This window comes from Rhinolophus sinicus, linkage group LG06 (assembly GCF_036562045.2).
Source record: "Rhinolophus sinicus isolate RSC01 linkage group LG06, ASM3656204v1, whole genome shotgun sequence".
In the NCBI taxonomy this organism is placed as follows: Eukaryota; Metazoa; Chordata; class Mammalia; order Chiroptera; family Rhinolophidae; genus Rhinolophus; species Rhinolophus sinicus.
Window position 1 is genome coordinate 16,859,566 of NC_133756.1, and position 15,674 is coordinate 16,875,239.

At 38.2% G+C, this 15,674-nt stretch overlaps 1 protein-coding gene and 1 pseudogene across 5 annotated transcripts in view; both read right to left on the bottom strand.

Moving 5' to 3' along the window:
* The window catches only part of TESK2 (testis associated actin remodelling kinase 2), a 126,405-nt gene that overhangs the window by 52,133 nt on the left and 58,598 nt on the right, over window positions 1–15,674 (bottom strand). The gene's annotated exons all lie outside the window — the stretch shown is intronic.
* LOC109456875 (putative elongation factor 1-alpha-like 3) lies at window positions 9,545–12,853 on the bottom strand (annotated as a pseudogene).

The window sequence follows — 15,674 nt, forward strand, 5'->3', positions numbered from 1 at the left end:
AAGTTGTTTACTGCAGTAGTTAGCTGACCTGGATTAAATACACCATGTAGTTTGTGTTTCTATAGATACTAAAACACTGCCTTGTGCATAGTGCTCAGTAAATATTTACTGAATTCAATTAAAAGTTAAAATTCTTATTCCAGGGCAGGACCTTTCCTAGGCCCTACTATTATCAGCCAACAGTTTCCAAAATGGGAAATGAGCAAGATTATCCACTGAAGTATGGGAAGAAAATGAGAATTTTTACTTACATTATTTTTATATAAAAGAGAGAAATTGAGTTTTATTAATATTTAATACGGGTTAATAATAGCACCTGGGGATGTTTTCCTGGGCCGGCCTGGTGGCCCAGGCAGTTAGAGCTCCGTGCTCCTAACTCCGAAGGCTGCCGGTTCGATTCCCACATGGGCCAGTGGGCTCTCAACCACAAGGTTGCCAGTTCAATTCCTCGACTCCCGCAAGGGATGGTGGACTCCGCCCCCTGCAACTAAAATTGAACACGGCACCTTGAGCTGAGCTGCCGCTGAGCTTCCAGATGGCTCAGTTGGTTGGAGTGCGTCCTCTCAACCACAAGGTTGCCGGTTCGACTCCTACAAGGAATGGTGGGCTGTGCCCCCTGCAACTAGCAACGGCAACTGGACCTGGAGCTGAGCTGCGCCCTCCACAACTAAGACTGAAAGGACAACAACTTGAAGCTGAAAAGTGCCTCCACAACTAAGAATGAAAGGACAAAAACTTGACTTGGAAAAAAGTCCTGGAAGTACACACTGTTCCCCAGTAAAGTCCTGTTCCCCTTTCCCAATAAAATCTTTTTTTAAAAAAATGTTTTCCTAATGGAATACCATGGTAGGCAGAAGCTGTCCAAAGATGTCCAAGTCCTAATCCCTACAACCCATGAATATGTTGTTATATGGCAAGGGGAATGAATTAAAATTGCAGATGGAATTAAGGTTGCTAATCATCTGACTTTAAAATAGGGAGACGATCCTAGATTATCAAGGTGGGTCCAATGTAATCACAACGGTCCTCAAAGGTGGAAGACAAAGGTAGAAGAATCAGTGTCAACATGAAAAAGACTGAATCAGTCACGTCAGCTGTGGAGATGGAAGAGGGCTGCAAGCCAAGGAATGCAAGCAGCCACTAAAAGCTGAAATAAGTAAGGAAACAGATTCTTCCCTAGAATCTCCAGAAAGGAATACAACTCTCCCAATACCTTGATTTTAGTTCAGTAAGACCTACGTCAGACTTCTGACCTATGGAACAATAAAATAATAATTTTGTTTTAAGCCAGTAGGTGTGTGGTAATTTGTTATGGCAGCTATAGAAAACTAATAATCAATACATAATCAAAAATAATGTATGGGTCACTATCCTATGTCATCATGGTCACAGATCTAGAATAGACTTTGGGCTCTGACTCTTTCTAAACAAGCATAAGAAAAATAATATTATTATGTTCCTTGGTGACATTTATATCCAGTAAAATATTTCTTGACCTCACAGTTCTATATAAAACTCAGAGCTAAACACTAAGTTTAAATGTCATCCCTCCTCAAAAGTTTATTACCTATACAGAAGAGCAAGGGAGATGCATGACAAGAGTCTAAAACGCATCTAGCTGTCCTCATTCTGGAACAAACAAACAAAACACTGACCCTACTGTTAGACTTGGACCTCTCAATACTGCATAAAAGGACCTAGTAAGAGTTCTGTGGCCATTACGTCAAAGCTGTCAAGAAAATTACTACTTATTGCTCACCTACATTATACCTGGAAATTGTGCTAGGTCTTTTATATGTACGTATTACCTGAGATGGAATTACCTCCATTTTATCATCTAGGAAAATGAGGTTCAGAGCATTTACGTGACAAAGGTCGGAGAAGGTACTAGAATCTGCATCTGTTTGGCTCCAAAGCCCATGTTTTGTTCTGTGACAATGGGTATGGAAGAAAAAAGTCAAGTGTTTCAATAATAACTTCATTTTTGATTTATAAATGCCTATCTGTAAAACAATGAAAATCTAACTGGTTTGCTTTAACAAGCCTTTCTATTGCCAACTTTGAGCAATTAGCACCACGTGCATTGAAGGAGTTTTTCTGACCTGTACTGGTCTTTCCAGAAAAATGTCTGACTCCAAAGTTATGGTAAAAAAAAAAAAAACAACTAAGAGGCCTGAAGGGGTGGCTGGATGGCTCAGTTGGTTGGAGCGCAAGCTCTTAACAAATAAGGTTGCCGATTCAAATCCCGCATGGGATGGTGGGCTGTGCCCCCTGCGACTAAAGATTGAAAACGGTGGCTGGACTTGGAGCTGAGCTGCGCCCTCCACAACTAGATTGAAGGACAACGACTTGGAACTGATGGGCCCTGGAGAAACACACTGTTCCCCAATATTTCCCAATTTAAAAAAAAAAAAGACAAAAAAAAAAAGCGGCCTGAAATAAACCTACAATAGAATATTAAAATGTGGGCATGATTTTTATATTAATACACTTTCTAAAAGGCCTACATCTGAGACCTACTTAGAATGGTTAACTTTAAAAATGTTTTTCCAGAAGTTTTGATATATTTTTATCTGATTTCCTCCCATGATTTTGAAAGGAAAGGTCCTGTAACATACTCCACCAGATTCCACTAAGCTTTAACATGTGGCACTGAAAGGAACTGCTTTGCATTTTACTCCCAAATAAAGCAAAGATATCATTACACTCTTGCACTAGAAAAAATTACCAATAAGTAAAAAGGAAAAGAAAGGGTGATAGCTTAGGTTTCAAGTTCCCAAAAGAGCTATGAATCTAAACCAATGAAAAAAGCAATAACATCCTTGGGTAAGGCTTGCTGCAGTTCAAAAGTCTGTTAGAGATATTACATCATGGAAAACTGGTTGTGCTAGGTCCTGGATATAAGGACTCACAAGGAAAATTCAGCTGAACAGACATTAATCACCAAAGCCTCACATCAGGTGACACTAAACAGCTGGTTCAGTCTGGCTTTTTCTTTTCTATCTCTGGTTTTTACAGCCCAATTTTAAAATAGCTAAAGGCAAAAGAAACATAGCTCAGCAATCACTAGAGCACTACATATAATAACAAGAGGACCAATCAAGTTCATGCTCTAATTTTACACTTTTTTAATGAAACAATATAAAATTCTAACAAGGTAAAATTAGATATGCTTGCTTATAAATATTAAGCTAGTTTAATAAATGCAAAAACATCCTAGATTTCTGAGAGAAAAATATCTTCTATCTTGAATAACAACTGAAAGTAAACTGAGACCAAGAACGAGTTCATTCTGTAAGTATTTTCTTTATTTCACACAAAAAATTTTAAACCACATTGCTTAAAACTGCCATGCAAGGAGCAAAATAGCAAGTCTCCGGACAAAGGCAGAACTATTAATGCATTTATGCAGTGACTTTAAATGTTCCCAAAATGCTTTTTCTTTAAATCTAGGAAGTTTACAAGAGAACTAGTAATATCCAGAAATCCAACTATCCACACTGTCTCCCCAAGCACAGAAAAAGCTTCCTCCTCCTTCCAAATTTATCCTTTATTCTAAGATTACTCATAAACTCACACCAAAATAGTAAAATATAAACGCAAACTTCAATTTATGTGAGCATACTTTTAAAAAAAAATTGATAAGAGTTTATTTGAGCCAAAGTGATGACACATGCTGGGGAGCAAAATCTCAAACGCTCTGATGTGAGCATACTTCTGAAACAACACTGTCAAATGTTTATTTCTTCCCCCCTCTCCCAAAGTGGAAGAAAAGTATAGAGAAAAAAGAACAATTCAATCTAACAAACATGTATCAAGAAATTACTATATGCAAGGTTTGTGCTCTCCATAGATATACAGAACATTTAATTTTTTTTTTTCTGTCACATATATTCTAAGCATAGTGCCAGGCAAAGGATTAAGTAGAGGCTATAGAAAATAAACATGATGGTCCCTTCTTCAAGGAGTTCACAGACAAATAATGAAGATGATGATGATGATGGGGAATATTTATTCCGCACTTAATGTGTCAGATGCTGTTCTAAGTACTTTACAGGGATTACTTCATTTAACGCTTATGAAAACATTATGTGGTAGGTACCATTATTATCTCCATTTTTCATTTTTAGAAAAACTGAAGAGAGATTAAGTGGCTTGCCCAACATCACACAACTAGCAAATGGCAGAGTCAAGACTGGATCCTTAAGTTTTGTGCTATTCAGCCTCAATCTCAGCTTCAGATGATTATGATATTAGTAATAACAATAATAAAAATAATAACAGGCAAGGTTTCATGCCTTGCACTGTGATAAGTTCTTTATGTACATTAGCTCATTTAATTCTCCCATCAACCTGGTATGGAAGTACTATTACCTTCTACACAGATGAGAAAACTCAAATTATAGAGGTTACTCGCATAATTTGCGTAAACTCCCCCAACTAGTAAGACACAACCATCCTGAACTTCTCCTCTGAATTTCAGACTTGTTTATCCAACTGCCAACTTGTTATCTCCCAATCTCGGATCCCCAAAATCTGTCTCCCACACAGACTTTTCCAGTGTAGTTAACCGCAACTCAATTCTCCCAGTTGTTCAAGTCAAAAACCTAAGAGTCATCCTTGACTCCTCCTTCACTTGTGCTATATCCCACACCCAATCCATTAGGAAATCCCCTTGCCTCTACTTGCAAAAACATCCAGGGTCCAACCACTTCTTCTCCACCTTCACTGTTACCACACAGTCCAAGCCACCATTGGCTCTCTAGATTACTGCAATAGCTTCCTAACTTAATTTTCATGAATTATAAACACTTACATAGATTCAAATAGGTATATAATGAAAAATAACAGTCCCCTAGCCTGCCTATACCACCATTGAATCCTACTCCCAGAGGGAACCTCTTTCAACTCTAAGCTGTTTCTTCTATTTACCATCATAGCTCTAATACACTTACACTGTTATTTCTTACCTTCTACTGACTTACCAACATGGAGGCTGAAGATTCAGCCTTCTTAAATTACTTCCCTTCCAATACTGTTATAAGATGATTTTGGGTAAAAATCAATATTCCAGAGAAACAAATCAAGACTCAGCATTTACATTATTATGACTGATTATAATTATTACTTGTGTATTATATTTTCTTTTTTTCCCCCTCCCTTTCTTCCACCCCCCCCCCACTCCGGTTCAAGCCGTTGTTTCTCAGTCTAGTTGTGTAGGACACAGCTCCCTGGCCCATGCCGGTATTATGAGCCTTGCACTCCCCCGGCTGAGGCAGTCGGTTGCCGGCTGCTCACAGCAGCTCTCTCTGGCTGCCGGCTGCTCACGATGGATGCTGGCCACTCATGCTGGCCGTCAGCCACTCATGCTGGCCACTGGCTACTCAGGCTGGCCACTGGCCGCTCATGGCAGCACACAGCAGCCCCTGGCAGCACACAGCAGCCCGTGGCTGCCCGTGGCTGCCTGCGGCAGCCCACGGCAGCCCATGGCAGCCCACAGCAGCTCATGCCAACCTCAGGCTGCTCACGGCAGCCCAGCCCCAGGGAGAGCTGTTGTTCATAATCTTAGCTGCAGAGGGTGCAGCTCACTGGCCCACGTGGGAACCGCATGGGGAACCCCCGACCTCCGCGTTAGGAGCATGGTGCTCCAACCACCTGAGCCACCGGGGTGGGCCCCTATATTTTATTCTTTGTACAATTTTTTTTCTTTTGCCTAATTTTTCATTTGCTTAGTTATTATATGCCTATGATTAATTTTTCCCAATGCCTCCAACAGACTTGTAAAATTTCTACCCTGTCAAACACATCTAGAAATCCCTAAATTCTTTCTTCAGACCCTCCTCCCCAACATCTCTCCCGGAGCTCTTAATCCTTCTGCTCCAGCCTGAACTGCTTATTCTCTAGACTGTTGCCCAGCAGTCACCTTGGACTTGCTACCATCTTTCTACCCGCTTCTTTCTAGAGCTTATGGATTTCCTTTTTATTTTGTTGTTTTGTTCAGTCCCTTGTTTTGACAGGACACATCTTCCAGTAGCTTCATAAGAAAAGGCACATGAAAGGCAAAATTTTCAAAACCTCGCATGTCTGAAAATGTCTTTATTCTACCCTCATGCTTGGCCAGATAGCTTGGCTGGATATAGAATTCTTAGTAGGAAATAATTTTTTCTTAGAGAACACTATTCCATTGGTCTAGTTTTCAGAGCTGGTATTGAGAAGTTTTATGCCATTTTCAATCCTTTGTATGGGATATGTTTTGACTTGTTTTCCTCTGTGGACATGCTTAGGATCTTATTTTTATTACTCATATTCTAAAATTTCATAATGATGTGCTCATTCACTGTGCTGGTCACTTAGTAGGTCCTTTCAATCTGGAAGTTCATGTCTGTCAGTTCTAGAAAATGGTCTTGTATTAATTAAAAATAGACTTCCTGAATTGATTGTTTAATTTTCTTATCTTTTCTCTCAATTTTCCATTTTTGACTTTTCCCTATGATGATTTCCTCAACTTTATCTCCTTTACCTCCTCCTATTCAAATGGTTTTATCATGTTTTTTAATTTCTAAGAAGTCTTTGAGCATCTTTGTGGTTCTCTAATTATTCCTATTTTATAGTATACTACTCTTGCTTCACAGATGCAGTATCTTCTCTTTATCTCCTAGAAGTAAACAATTATAAGGTTTTTTGGTGGTTACTTTTTAAAGTTTTCTTCTTTTACTCGGGAGTATTCACTTTCTCCAAATCCACCAATTTCCTGGCAAGTGGTGGGGCTGAGGGTGGGAGAAGGATGAGTCCTGCCTGCCTGACAGCCAAGTGATAGAAGAGGACTAGAAGTATCAAGAGCCTCACTACTGTGTTTCCCCGAAAATAAGACCTAGCCGGACATTCAGCTCTAATGCGTCTTTTGGAGAAAAAATTAACGTTAAGACTTGGTCTTATTTTACTATAATATAAGACCCAGTCTTATTTTACTATAAGAGCCGGTATAATATAATATAATTAATATAATATAATATAATATAATATAATATAATATATAATATAATATAATACCGGGTATTATATTAATTTTTGCTCCAAAAGACACATTAGGGATGATTTTCCGGCTAGGTCTTATTTTCAGGGAAACATGGTATTCAGCACACAGACAATCCTTTACTCTCCCTCTTCTCAGTATGGTATTCGTTCCCTATCTTCTGTCATGTTAGATGCTTACCTAGTATAAAGGACTTCTGTTTCAATTTTTCTCCAAAAATTAAACTCTTCTCTTGTCAGGATAGATTAAACTTATTAGATTCAATGGATAGGGATGGTGACTTGCAGGCCCAGTTTCCCCCTTAAAAGACTTTCAATCGGTCTCTTGTTTTCAGCCCAAGCCTCACACCCACCTTTAGTTCCTAAGCTTTTGTAGGTTTCTGTGATGCAAACCGGCTTGCTTCTAATTGGTATCCATTTCTATAGACACTACTCTATAAGGCTGGAAACATAATAGTGAACAAGAGAAAGTTTTACCCTCAAGGAGCTCACCCTAGACTGGAGGCTACAAACAATAAGTAAACAAATAAACAAGATATTTTCGGAACTGATATGAGCTATGAAGACAAAGAAGAGGAAAGAGATAACTAGTGATATGGATGGCTATTTTAGACAGGCTAGTCAACAAAAATCTCTTTAAAGAGGGGATATCCCAGCAGAAGCATGCCATATGATTCTGGGATAAAGACATCATAGGAAAAGAGAAAAGTAAGTACAAAGACCCTACAGTGAGAAAGAGGTTGGTGTATCTGAGAAACGAAAAGGCCAGCAAGGGAGGCTAGAATGGTGTAATTTAAAGGAAGAGTAATCAGAAATAAGGTCCAAGAGGCAGGTAGGTCAAGTCATGTCAGGCCTTGTACATCTAAGCCCAGAGTTTGGATTTTATTTAAAGGGTAACAAAATGTCATAGAAGAAAATTCATCGGTGGGGATGGTATGATCTGATTTACCTTTTTAAAGTTCAGTTTGGCTAGGACGGAGGGGGTTGCAGGGCTGAGTGAAAAAGGTGAAGGAGTTAAGAAGTACAGATTGGTAGTTACAAAATAGTCAAGGGAATGTAAAGTACAGCACAGAGCATATAGTCAATAATATTGTAATAATTATGTATAGTGCCGGGTGGATACTAGATTAATTGGGGGGATCACTTTGTAAATTATATAAATATCTAACCACTATACTATATACCTGAAACTAACATAAAAGAATATTGAATGCCAACTGTAACTGAAAATTTTTAAAAAGTTCAATCTGGCTAGTGGAGATTAATTCGGAAAATGGAAGTAGGATGGTGGCTACAGAGGTGATATAAAGTAGTCAGACTCGGGACATATTTTAAAGATAATGCTGAACCACTTGATGGTTTGAAATGGGGTGGAAAGGAAAGATATTAGGATGACTCCTACAGCGTTTCCCCGAAAATAAGACCTACCCCGAAAATAAGCCCTAGTTAAGATCGTCAGCCAGACGGATGCATTTAATATGTATGACAATGTTCCAGAAGATGATGACATGACTGTATTTGAATAAATGTAGATTGTTGTACATGAAAAAAATAAGACATTCCCTGAAAATAACCCCCAATGTGTCTTTTGGAGCAAAAATGAATATATGACCTGGAATTATTTTTTGGGAAATATGGTATAAGACCCGGTCTTATCTTTGAGGAAACACGGTAGTTTTTTGGTTAAGTAATAGATGAATGATGGTTTCAATTGCTGAGATGGGAGTGGTCTAGAAAGGAAAAATTGGGGGTGGAGTAGGAAAATGATCAGTAGTGGTCCATAATAGGTACTGAATAAATTAAATGGTGGCCATTGTACGCATTAAAAATCATCTGTCAATTATATCTCAATAAAAATAAAATTTAAAAAAATCATCTGCTTTCTAGGGTTGTACAACTTCACTACCCACAGACAATTATATAAATATTACCAAAGCTTATTCCATATTTTATTTTACAAAATTTTTCTAGTTATATGAAATTAGAACTTAGACTCAAGTCCTAAGTCCTTATACCTTCTACTTTGGCACAGGAAAGAGAAAAAAAATGTTAAGACTCCCTTACCAATATGCTAGTGTTATAAAAGTTGCATTGAGGACTATATTGAGACTCTTTCATCTAGTTACTCACTAGGCTTACAATGATAAAATAAGAAAGATTCACTTTAATCCATCTTTTTTTTTTCAGTTTCCAGTATCATTCATTTTTCCTAGACTCTGGATACAATTAACTGTAACAAGACAGTGTTCAATACTATTCAGGCTTCATTTTAGGTTCTTTAAACTACCTCAGTATCTGTAAATGTGAATATTCACATTCCAATAACTGGAAAACTAAAATTTGACATAACAAATTTACTCAGTATTGATGTAACTACACACAATTTTATATGCAACACGTGGACTTTAATATTATAGAATTTGGCCTTTATAAACTAGCTTACACATAAACAAAGTCCCTCTTTGCTTATCTATCCTAACCTATGAAGTGCTACATCAACAGATCTCCTCCCACAACTTTTTACTAGGTAAACAGATGATTCCTCCCCTTAAGACAAATTGAAAAACCCAAAGTTCCCACTCAGGAAAAATCATTAACCCAGAATTATCAAATTCTAAAGCTTCAGCAGATGTAACACCAGAAATACATTATGGGTAACTCTTACTTATGTCTTTTACCTAAGTAGTACCATAGGAAATTATAATGTTGACCAAAAGAACACACCAGTTTCTCATTAAACTTTGTTTTAATGGATCTCAAAATTCTGTAATAGATTTTGGTCAAGTTGTTTACATTAAAAAGTACTGATTTTAAAAACTAGTAACTTAAAAACTGCCACACAAGAAAAAGCCCAAATGGTCCACAAAAATGTTCTCGCCTTTCCTTCTGAAGGTTTTACGATGCATTGTAATCATTAATCAGTCTTTTACTATTAAACTTAAATGACCAATTGAGACAAAGAATTCTGAGACCATTCTTCCACCCCTGATTTAGATTGAGGTGGCTGTTATTGTGGTTATTATTCATTTAGCCTTCTGAACTTTCTGGGCAGACTTGGTGACTGTGCCAGCTCCAGCTGCCTTCTTGCCCACTGCTTTGATGACACCCACAGCAAATGTCTGTCTCATGTCATGAACAGCAAAATGGCCCAGAGGAGGAGAGTCAGAAGCTCTCCACACACATGGGCTTGCCAGGAACCATATCAACGATGGCAGTATAACCAGATTTCAGAAACTTGGGGCCATCTTCCAGTTTCTTCCCAGAATGACAATCCATCTTCTCCTTCAGCTCAGCAAATTTGCAAGCAATATGAGCTATGTGACAATCCAGCACAGGTGCATATCAAGCACTGATTTAGCCTGGATGGTTCATTTTAATCACCTGAGCCATGAAGCCAGCTGCTTCCATTGGTGGGTCATTTTTTCTGTCACCAGCCACATTACCATGTCAAACATCTTTGACAGACAAATTCTTGACACTGAAGCCCGCATTGTCCCCAGGAAGACAGTGAAATGCTTCACAGTGCATTTCAACAGACTTCACTTCAGATGTTAACACTGATGAACAAAGGAGACCACCATGCCGGGTTTGAGAACACCAGTCTCCACTCGGCCCACAGGGATGGTACCAATACCACCAATTTTGTAGACATCCTGGAGGGGCAGACACAAGGGCTTGCCAGTTGGATGCTTTGGTGGCAGGATGCAATCCAGATCTTCAAGAAGCATGGTTCCACTGGCCTTGCTATCTTTACAGGCAAATTTCTATCCTTTGAACCAAGGCATGTTAGCACTTGGCTCCAACATGTTGTCACCATTCCAACCAGAAATTGGCACAAATACCACTGTATCAGGGTCGTAACCAATAATATAGGTGCTGACTTCCTTAAAGATTTCCTTGTATCTCTTCTGGCTGTAGAGTGGCTCAGTGGAATCCATTTTGTTAACAACAATAATTACTGTGTTTCCCCGAAAATAAGATCTAGTTGGTCAATCAGCTCTAATGTTGTCTTTTGGAGCAAAAATTAATATAAGACCCGGTCTTATTTTACTATAAGACTGGGTTATAATATAATATAATATAATATAATATAATAATGTAATATATAATATAATATAATACTGGGTCTTATATTAATTCTTGCTCCAAAAGACACATTAGAGTTGGTCCAGCAAGGTCTTATTTTCGGGGAAACACGCTAGTTGTTTCACACCCAGTGTGCAAACCAGAATGGCATGCTCACCAGTCTGCCCATTCTTGGAGATACCTGCTTCAAATTCACCACCAACAATCAGGACAGCACAGTCAGCCTGAGATGTGCCTGCAATCATGTTTTTGATAATGTCTCTGTGTCTTGGGGGTTCAGTGATGGTCACATAATACTTGATGGTCTCAAATTTCCCCAGGGAGATAGCAATGGTGATACCACGCTCATGTTTAGCTTTCCATTTATCCAAGACTCAGGCATACTTAAAGGAGCCCTTTCCCATCTCAGCAGCCTGCTTCTCAAATTTTTCGATGGTTCTTTTGTTGATCCCACCACATTTGTTGATCAGATTACCAGTAGTGGTAGACTTGCCCGAATGTATATGTCCAATGACAACAATGTCGATGTGAGTCTCTTCCTTTCCCATTTTGGCTTAGATTTAGTGGTGGTTTTCATGATATCTGTGTTCCGGAAGCAAACCCACTGCGAAAAAGCTAAGCCATCATTTTTAAACACTTTCCATTTATTTTGGAACACACACTCACACATACACACACCATACACACTTCTGAGATAATGTATTTTTTATACCTGAACACTTACAAATTATTCAATATTAATTAAATGTGATTTCTAACCACTGATCTGGTTCATTCCCTAGTTAAAAAGGAAAAACCAAAGCCCAGAGATCAAATAACTTTTCCAAGAGAACACAATTAGGAAACCATGGAGTTGTATTAAGTGAATAAGAGGAATAATGGAATACAGGGCTGGAAAAACATATCAGACCTTAACTATCAGTCTAAAGAATTTTTGACTCAATTCTGAAATCAATGGAAGCCACAAAAAGTTTTTAAAGAAATAAGCTATACAATTAGAGCTATGGGTCAGGAAAAGTGAGAAGAGGGGCAGGGGGCTAAGGGATAGGGAAAATAATTCACTCCAGGCAAAAGAGAAGAGGGCGGAACTGACAGATGTGTGAGGGAAGGAACAGATATAAACGGCTTTGAAGATTTAGAATCAAGAGCTTAGCTGCTGGGTCAGCCCAGTGTCTCAGGTGGTTGGAGCACCATGCTCCTAACGCCGAGGTCACTGGTTCGATTCCCACATGGGCCAGTGAGCTGTGCCCTCTACAGCTAAGATTGTGAACAACAGCTCTCCCTGCAGCTGGCCTGCCAAGAGCAGCCAGAGGTTGGCGTGAGCTGCCTGAGCTGCCAGAGTGGCCGGCTGCCGCCAGCGAGAGCTGCCGTGAGCTGCCACAAGGCTCCTAATACCAGCATGGGCCAGGGAGCTGTGTCCCACACAACTAGACTGAGAAACAATGGCTTGAACCAGAGGGTGGGGGGAACGTGGAAGAAGGAGGGGAAAAGAGCTTAGCTGCTGATTAGAAGCAAAAAATAAAAGGAAAAAACTAAAGATGATTTGGGGATTTTCAGAATGAGGGTAACTTAATAACTGAGATTAGGAAAATACCCTGCCATATCTTTATAGCATTAGCTGATACTAGTCTGTTTCTTAAATGTATGGTTTACTTCCTAAGGAGACTTTCTGGGAGACAGCCCTCTACTTCTCTTGTATTCACTATGATATGACCTTGCACACGGTTGGACTGAATATGAGTAGTTCCAAGTAAATATTTGTAGAATTGAAAGCATATTCTCCATTTTAACAAAATGGCAATCATATTATTGCAAATGGATTTTGAAGGAGAGCTAAAACAATTCTGAACAAAAATTAGTAAATAGGAAAATAAGTTCAGAATGTGGCCTAAAATATAAGTTAGCATAAGAATGTGAATGAAGAGTCTAAAAGAAATATTAAATTTCTCATGGAGAATAACAAAGACGTATGAGAACAAATCTTGGTACAGGTCTTCAGAAAGGCCATTGGGGAGTGGAAGTGAGCAGGGCATGAAATTGGGTTACAGATCTTGAGCACAAGACTTCTTGGCATAAACAACCTTATTCACAAGAGGCCCAAACAATCAGTCCCTGCACTCAACAAAGTACTTTATTGTTCCTTTTTATAACTGATAACTTAGAGCAACTGATGATAAAACAACCAATCTTAACTGTATCCCTGTATTAAAAAAATGAATACACACAAACAAAATATATATACCTACTGTCTCTATGACTTACCAAGCCTATTCTTTTCCTTCCAACTAGAAATCTTAGGAGAGAGAAAGATAAAAGGAAAAGAGGAAGTAAGGAGGTTGGGGTCAAAAAAAGGAGAGAATAAAACTGTAAAAGTTCAGCTCATTCACTCCTGCTGGGCATAGAACAGCTGTGCCAGCAGAGAACCAAGGTATGCCTGGAGGATTCGATGCCTAGCACCTTGGCAAGTTACAGATAAGCCCTAAATAGACTTTCTAAATCACGAATACAATGATTTTCAACTTTTCCTTTTTTTTTAGGCAGGAGACCCTTTCTTCAAATCTCTTATGCAGAAGTTCAATATAAAACAGATAAAAAGTAGAGCTGCTCTGGGTGGAAAAAGAGAAGGCATGCGAAAGCTTCATCTGCTCAGCAACCTCCTTCCTGGGGTCAGCCCCAGGGAGGCATGGCTGTGAAAATCCTAGGGTTCCCAGAGACGGATTCCTGACAATTTGAACCTTACGATCTCAATTTGAAGGAAAACTTTGGTTCATGCTTCTTACTCAGCTTCTGCACCTATAAAAAAGAGCTTATACCTATAGCTTAAAAGCAAACTATAAGCCATACTAACAGTCATAAAATTTTTTAATTACAAAAAAAAAAATAAAGTATTAGTAAATTTCTAAGACAACTAGAAAAGCATTTAGGAAACAAAAATTCTAAGAATTTTGAGAATAGAACAGAGTCATGCTTAGTTTAATATTTAAGACATGCTAGGGAAGTATAATAAATGTTTCTACTGCTATAGTTAGTACTTCCCTAGGTTAACAAAAGCCAAGAGTACTCTGCTTGCCCTAGGCCACTAGTAGGGTAATTTCCTTTTGTTGTATTCAAAATAAACAATGAAAGTGAAGACACAAAAAACATAAAGGATACAAACAATTAGAAGCTTCTTTTCAAAGTAAACTATTTCCAGCCTTTTAACTGCAGTATATTTGAGACAGATTGCTTATGCAGAACAAAGAGTCACCAGCAGAGTGCAAACCCACCATGGGTAACAATAATTACAATTTTCATGTATTATATACTTATTGTGGATTATAACAGATCCACAGGCTTAATATTATTATCTCATTTGTTGGCTTATTGTGAAGATCAAGATAGAGTTAACACTACCTTTAAGGGCAATTTTTATTTTCTAGTTTTTGCTAACTCTATTTTCTAAATGTTCCATAGTGATGATGTATCACTTCTATAATAGTAACAAAAATAAAAATATTATTTTTTAAGGAAAATAAAAATATGATCAGCTTAAAACTTCTTAAGCAGAATATCAAATCAAGACTCCTTCCATCTCACTCTCAAATATTAGAGGCCACCTAACTGATCTCTTGGCCTCCAGTCTCCCCAACACTAAACCATCCTGTATTTGCCATCAATTATCCTCTATCATACTAGTCTCTGCTCAGAATCCAATTCACCGAGCATAAAACACAATCTTCTTGGCTTTATGCAAAGCATTTCTGAATTATTTGGCTTAACTCTACCTTTCTACCTTTATCTACCAATACTATCCTATCAAATCCTCAGTTCTTCTAGGAGAAGCATGGTAGAAGAGTCCAGGCCTCAAAGTCACAGACCTTAGCCAACACAATCTCTTGGCCTCAGTTCCTTCAATGGAGAATAGTTGCAAAGATTAACTCTTTAAATAGGCACAAAGCATTCATCATACAACAAGCCTCCAATAAATGGTTTCTCATTATTGGTATTAATAGCCAAATTGGTTTTTATTCACTGACTCCTCAAAAAGCTTTACATTTTTAACTTATGTGCTTTATTTGTTACTATTTTGCTCCTTTCTGAGTTCCTTCCCTGTCTTCTAAAATCTATTAAAATTCAAATTCCAGTTCAAGTCAACCTCCTCCAAGAAAGCTTCCCTGGTTCTGCCAAGTCAATATGATCTCTCACTCCTTTGTACTTCTATAGCACTTAGAGTTTACTCTACCCAAGTGGTGGTGTCTTAGCTGATTTTTATTAGTTCTCTTCTCTTGTATGTATGCATAAGTCCTAGATCCCCAATTAGAGTGTAAATTCTGCTAGCAGACATTCCATTTTATATATCTAGATGCCTGACACATCACCAAGCATATATTAGATGCTCGAAAAATGTGTTAATCTGATTTGTGGATTGGGAAGAAAGTCATCATAATAAAAATACCGGCTGAACATTTTTGTAGTGGACTAGGAAGCCAATAATTCTATATAAAGATAGAAGTTTTAACTAAGCAGTATAACCTAATTCCATAATTTACTACCTTGTGTCCCTGAAAATAAGACCT